Genomic DNA, 7,030 nt, shown 5'->3' with positions numbered 1-7,030 from the left:
ATCTCTTTTCCTGGATGTTGTCAGATTAGTGCCGCAGCAATCTGGGTCAGGTGAAGAGTCTTAAAAGACTTCTTTGGGCAACCTAATAATAAAGAATTGTTGTAATCCAGTCCAGAAGTATCAAATGCGTGGACTACTGTTTCTGCATGATTTTGAGACAGGACATGCCTGATTTTTGCAATATTACATAGGTAAAAAAAAAGGCTGTCCTTGATTAGTTTGTTTTTTGTGAGAGGACATGTCCTGATTAAAGATACCTCACAGTGGTCAGTGTGATGCCATCCAGAGTAACTATATCTTGATGATGCGTCTCAGAGGTGTTTGGGCTCCAGTACAATAGCTTCAATTTTGTCCGAGTTCAACATCAGAAAACTGCAGCTCATCCAAGTTTTAACAACTAACGGATTGGTTTCATCTGGCTTGATCGATAGATATAGTTGAGTATCATCTGCATAACAATCAAGGTTTATGGAGTGTTTCCTGAAAGAATAACCTAGAAGAAGTATATATAAGTTGAGCAGCATTGGTCCAAGCACAGATCCTTCTCAAACTCCAGGACTGACTTTGGCTTGCGTGAAGGATTCAGCGTTTACATGTTAAAACTGAAATCAATCTCATCAAACCAGCTCAGAGTGGTTCCTTTAATACCAATGAAATGTTCCAGTCTCTGTATTACGATATGATAGTCAATGGCGTTGAATGCAGCACTAAGATCTAGCAAGACCGGTATAGAGACAAGTCCTCTGTCTGATGCAATTAGGAGGTCATTAGTAATTTTCACCAGTGCTGTCTCTGTGCTATGATGAGCTCTAAATCCTGACTGAAAATCCTCAAATAAACTATTGCTCTGTAGAAAGTCACGCAGCTGTTTGGCATCAGGTTTTACAGCTGTTTCTTAATATGAAGCTGCAAGGAACATTGATGTGAAAATCACCTATATCCAAATGACTAAAAATCATCACTTAAACAGATAAATGAAGCCAGCAATGTTATCTGGAAACAAGGTGGATGAGCATGGTGAGAGCGAATTAAAACAGTCAATCTGTGGGCCATCAAACAAAAAACTCTGAGCTCAGTCTTTTTTTCTATTGCAGTGATACAAATAAAGAAATTAGAAAGATATACTCTAACTGTCAAACAAGAACATTTAAAGTCCAGTGTAATTAGGTCTACCCAGGATCTCAAGTTGCAAACCCTTCTTTTGCACAAACCACCTGCTAGAGTATGAGGCTGATGAGGCACCCATTAAAGAGTAAAAAAGGTACAACAATGCTTAATTATTGCAACAATGTTTAATGTTACCTGAACTACGTGTACTCAGATGCTAACACTTTGTTGTTGGCCAGTGATGCAACTGTCGCAGTGTGTGTGTGTGTGTGTTTGTGTGTGTGCACAATGGGAGATTTTGTCAATATGAAGGTCCATCTATCAACTGAGGGGAATGTCCTCTTATCAGCATGAGTGTTAGGGGCATTCGAAGTTAACTTTCCACTGGTCAGTCCCCCTGGAGCATATTCAGCCATGTGAAGCCAGATGTAAACACCATTATTTCTACATTTTAAAAATAAGTCTTAGACTAAATTATGGTTTATTCCTCACTAGTCATTATATATCTTGATGTTAATTTGTAAATAAGCCTCTAGCATTATTAGAGGCTTATCATTAGAAGTTTATTTCATGCCCTTTCATGGAAACATGTTTGTTTTTTTTCAGAGATCATGGTATTTTTGTCTTTTATTCATTTTTATACATTACCAAAAAAAATCTATGTAGAGAAAATAGGAGATTTTTAGCTTCAAACCAAAAAATGGTCCCTCACATGAATCAAATGAAATGCATTGTTACCTTGAATAAAATTCTGGGTTTGAACAGTTTGGTACACAAGTACAAAACCCAACAAAATATATAACACAGATCTAATAATTTCTGGACATTTCAATGTAGAAATGTTTAATTTTATACCTTTAAATTCTCTCTCTCTCTTGGGCATTTCTGCAGGACTGTACAGTGGGTACGGAAAGTATTCAGACCCCTTTAAATTTTTCACTCTTTGTTTCATTGCAGCCATTTTCCAAAAATCAAAAAAGTTCATTTTATTTCTCAGTAATGTACACTCAGCACCCCATCTTGACAGAAAAAAACAGAAATGTAGAAATTTTTGCAAATTTATTAAAAAAGCAAAACTGAAATATCACATGGTCATAAGTATTCAGACCCTTTGCTCAGTATTTAGTAGAAGCACCCTTTTGATCTAATACAGCCATGAGTCATTTTGGGAAAGATGCAACAAGTTTTTCACATCTGGATTTGGGTATCCTCTGCCATTCCTCCTTGCAGATCCTCTCCAGTTCTGTCAGGTTGGATGGTAAATGTTGGTGGACAGCCATTTTCAGGTCTCTCCAGAGATGCTCAATTGGGTTTAAGTCAGGGCTCTGGCTGGGCCATTCAAGAACAGCCACGCAGTTGTTGTGAAGCCACTCCTTCGTTATTTTAGCGGTGCGCTTAGGGTCATTGTCTTGTTGGAAGGTAAACCTTCGGCCCAGTCTGAGGTCCAGAGCACTCTGGAAAAGGTTTTCGTCCAGGATATCCCTGTACTTGGCCGCATTCATCTTTCCCTCGATTGCAACCAGTCGTCCTGTCCCTGCAGCTGAAAAACACCCCCACAGCATGATGCTGCCACCACCATGCTTCACTGTTGAGACTGTATTGGACAGGTGATGAGCAGTGCCTGGTTTTCTCCACACATACCGCTTAGAATTAAGGCCAAAAAGTTCTATCTTGGTCTCATCAGACCAGAGGATCTTATTTATCACCATCTTGGAGTCCTTCAGGTGTTTTTTAGCAAACTCCATGCGGGCTTTCATGTGTCTTGCGCTGAGGAGAGGCTTCCGTCGGGCCACTCTGCCATAAAGCCCCGACTGGTGGATTGCTGCAGTGATGGTTGACTTACTACAACTTTCTCCCATCTCCCGACTGCATCTCTGGAGCTCAGCCACAGTGACCTTTGGGTTCTTCTTTACCTCTCTCACCAAGGCTCTTCTCCCCCGATAGCTCAGTTTGGCCGGACGGCCAGCTCTAGGAAGGGTTCTGGTCGTCCCAAACGTCTTCCATTTGAGGATTATGGAGGCCACTGTGCTCTTAGGAACCTTAAGTGCAGCAGAAAGTTTTTTGTAACCTTGGCCAGATCTGTGCCTTGCCACAATTCTGTCTCTGAGCTCTTCAGGCAGTTCCCTTTGACCTCGTGATTCTCATTTGCTCTGACATGCACTGTGAGCTGTAAGGTCTTATATAGACAGGTGTGTGGCTTTCCTAATCAAGTCCAATCAGTATAATCAAACACAGCTGGACTCAAATGAAGGTGTAGAACCATCTCAAGGATGATCAGAAGAAATAGACAGCACCTGAGTTAAATATGAGTGTCACGGCAAAGGGTCTGAATACTTATGACCATGTGATATTTCAGTTTTTCTTTTTTAATAAATTTGCAAAAATTTCTACATTTCTGTTTTTTTCTGTCAAGATGGGGTGCTGAGTGTACATTACTGAGAAATAAAATGAACTTTTTTGATTTTTGGAAAATGGCTGCAATGAAACAAAGAGTGAAAAATTTAAAGGGGTCTGAATACTTTCCGTACCCACTGTAAATTCAATAAATAACATTGCAGGTCATGCAGGTTTTTATGACCATGCTTGAAGATTAGATAAATGATTGGTTTCATCCAATTCAACTTACATTTTAGGAACAACATACAAGTATCAGTAAAGTGAGAGTAAAAGTGACAATAAATACTAGTGAAAGCTATTAGTGCATACGGCATCAATGAGATAAATACCCAGGGAAAGAAGTAAGAGTTAACGAATAGTGCAATCAATACAAGATCATTGTAGGGGACAGAAGAAGAAGAGCACAGGAAGTGCATGTTAGAGGAGTTAGAGGTGTTATAAGAGGAAGTGTTCTCAGAAGAGATGAGTTTTCAAGAGCTTCTTGAAGTTAGAGAGGGACGCCGGCTGCTCTGATGGCGTGGGGTAGCTCGTTCCACCATTGTGGTGTCACAGATGAGAACAGGGACTGGGATTGCTTTGTGTGAAGGTTTGGCAGAGCCAGGCGGTGTTCGTTGGAGGAGCGTAGCGGCCAAGAAGGAATGTAAGTTTGTATTTAGATGGGTGCAGACCCAGTAGTCACTCTGTATGCAAGCATTAGTGACCCTGAATTTGATTCTGGAGGCCACGGGGAGCCAGTGGAGGTCACTGAGTAATGGAGTGACAGGAGTCCTTTTGGGCTGATCAAAAACCAGACGCGCTGCTGCGTTCTGAACCATTTGTAAGGGTTTCACTACACAAGCTGGGAGACCTGCTAGGAGGGCATTGCAATAGTTGAGGTGAGAGATAGTGGTAGATGGTGTCCAGAGTAAGGTAAGGCCTGATTTTTCTAGTGTTGTAAAGAGCAAAGTGGCATGAATGAGAGACACCATGCTCATCCACCTTGTTTTCGGATCTTTCCAGACATGGAAGGCGTAACATTGCTGGCTTCATATATCTGTTTAAGTGATGGCTTTTTGTCTTGCAGACATAGGCGACTTTTGCATTAATGGTCCTTGCAGCCATCCATTTAAGCCATCAACCTGTCTCTTGGACCCCATCCATCTAGGCTGCTTAAAGAAGTTTTACCCTTAGTCAGCACTTAATAAATAGATATGATCAATTATGACACCCAAGTTTCTCACCACCCCGGTTGTACTGATGGTTCAGGAGCCAATCTTTAATCTGTGACCTTCCAGTCACATTGAAACCCTCTGCTAGGAGCAAGGGGAGAGAAACACATTTTTTGTGATGTTGTCTGGTGACTCTCATTATTCACTAGCTTCTTTAATTTGAAATATATAGTTAGAAATAAACAGCAGAAACTCATTGCCAGTGACGCTGTGAAGTCTAGATTTGGGTTTACACTCGCTGTCATCTTGGCAGTTACTGGAGCTGGAAAATCCAATTAAGCTTAATGCAGCTAAGGTGGGTCAAGCAAGCTATGAACCACCACAACTGACTGTAATAGGTTGGGACACCAGTGAAGCAATATCTTGACCTTTTAATGAAACTATACATCTCAAAGACACACCTTAGATAAAGTGACATTAACAATTGTGACTCTCAAACATGATGGTGTATTTTCAGAGAGAGAAGTTGGGACTTTCTGAACTGTCAACAAGTGTTCTTGGAGAAAGCATGTATTGTGACTAATAGAGGAACTGCAGTTAAATACATGCATTTCACAGGCTGAAATGGCAGCAGCTCAGTTTAAACCTTACATTTAAACGCAAGCTCAAGTAAATTTCTCAGCATCATATTTTAAACCACATTCAGTATCTCTGTGATCCAGATCAGAACTGCAAGGATGTGAGTCACACAGCTGGTTTAATATCAAACTGATCCACTGCTTGTTGCTTTACTTTCAGTTTTGTGGCACGTGTTGGAATCACTGCCTTATGTAATGCTGGCTTGCCTTCAAACCTACTAACAGATTTTATGACATGTTCTATTTTGATATGGGTGCTACGAAAGTCTGGAAGTGTATTAGCAGACTGAAGTCAGTTTTATTTATTTAGCCCAAAATCAAAAATCACAAAGAGGCTTAACGGTCAGTACAGCAGACGACCCTGTAATTCTTATGTACTCTTACCTCAGTGATATTGATTGTAATTTACTTGTAATTGTTTATGTTTTAACATTATTGTATTTCCTAAAATGAAAAACTACAATTCAAGACTAAAAACACATTTAGAATTCACACTCGAAATGGTTTGCAATTGGTCAATAGCCCAAATTTGCATGTTAAAGTCCACACAAAAACACCGCGTGAATGGACTCTGTGTCCCTAAACAAATTCAAGTGATTGGGAAAATTCCATTTTCATGAAGTCACTTTCTGTTGGTTTCTGTACACACAAACTGATTTTAGTTATGTACACACTGTTGTGATACCACGCTTCAGTATATCAGTATATATTCAGTATGCACAGTTTAGCAGCATCTTAAAGGGTTATTTTCAGCTGTTGAATATCAATAACTTGTTTTTGTCTCTTAAACATCACAATACATTATTAAGCTTTAGAAATGTGCTATCGTGTGTTACAAGACATTTATTACCACGGCATGGAAGTTTATTCTTGAGCTTATCTTTACCTAGCTCAAACTTGTTTGTGCTGTGGTTGTCCTCCTGGGGGCACGGAGAAAGGGCACTGAAACCACCATGGTTTGCAAGTTAAATTTGAGGGGTCACGTGACTATTAACAGCATAGGAAAGCATACTTTCATATTTCTTACATTTCAGTGGCAGTGGAATACATGCGTTTCCACTGAGTGTTGTGCTAACTCTTACAGGGATGTTTATTCAGTCATGTTCCAAGTTATGGAAAACTTAAGCAAATTTCTGGTTGAGATAAAGGTCACACAGTTCAGAGGGACCTCTGAAAGGAATTCCGAAATGCAAAACACTTCATGCATCCAGAAAACACCTCACTAACATATTTATTTGTTCGCCCACTCCAGATGACAGACTGGACCAGGACTGTTCACCTCCCCCTCAGCATACAACTTAACATACGGAGAATTCTCATGGAGTTTAGGGCTTAATTACACTTAAAAAAATTACTCGACACACCACATTTCACTTTTGAAATTAATACAAGTATTAATTGAATATACTGTACGTTTATATTCAACAAGATGGCATTAAATTGATTTTTATATAGCTAAGGCATTAATAATGTCTATAACTACTGTAAATAATTCATTTCTATTACATTTTTCACTCTTTTCTGTTAAGTAAAGCAAGCAAGTTGTCTTTCCTGGGGATGCAAGGGGCTGATACTCCTAAAGATTAAGTATTGGTTTGAAATTGGCCAGAACAAAACAGTTTTCTCAAGAAACACATCAGTCTATTGCTTTTCTGAGAAATGAAGGTTCCATGTGTGAGACTGCCAAGAAACTGAAGATTTGATCCAAAGGTGTCCACCACCAGAAACAAAGAGGAAGGC

This window comes from Micropterus salmoides, unplaced genomic scaffold (assembly GCF_014851395.1).
Source record: "Micropterus salmoides isolate LMB-PRFRI ecotype aquatic unplaced genomic scaffold, ASM1485139v1 Ms_hic_scaffold_8, whole genome shotgun sequence".
Lineage (NCBI taxonomy): Eukaryota > Metazoa > Chordata > Actinopteri > Centrarchiformes > Centrarchidae > Micropterus > Micropterus salmoides.
The sequence above is the reverse complement of the archived record's forward strand: the minus strand, read 5'-3'. Positions refer to the sequence as shown.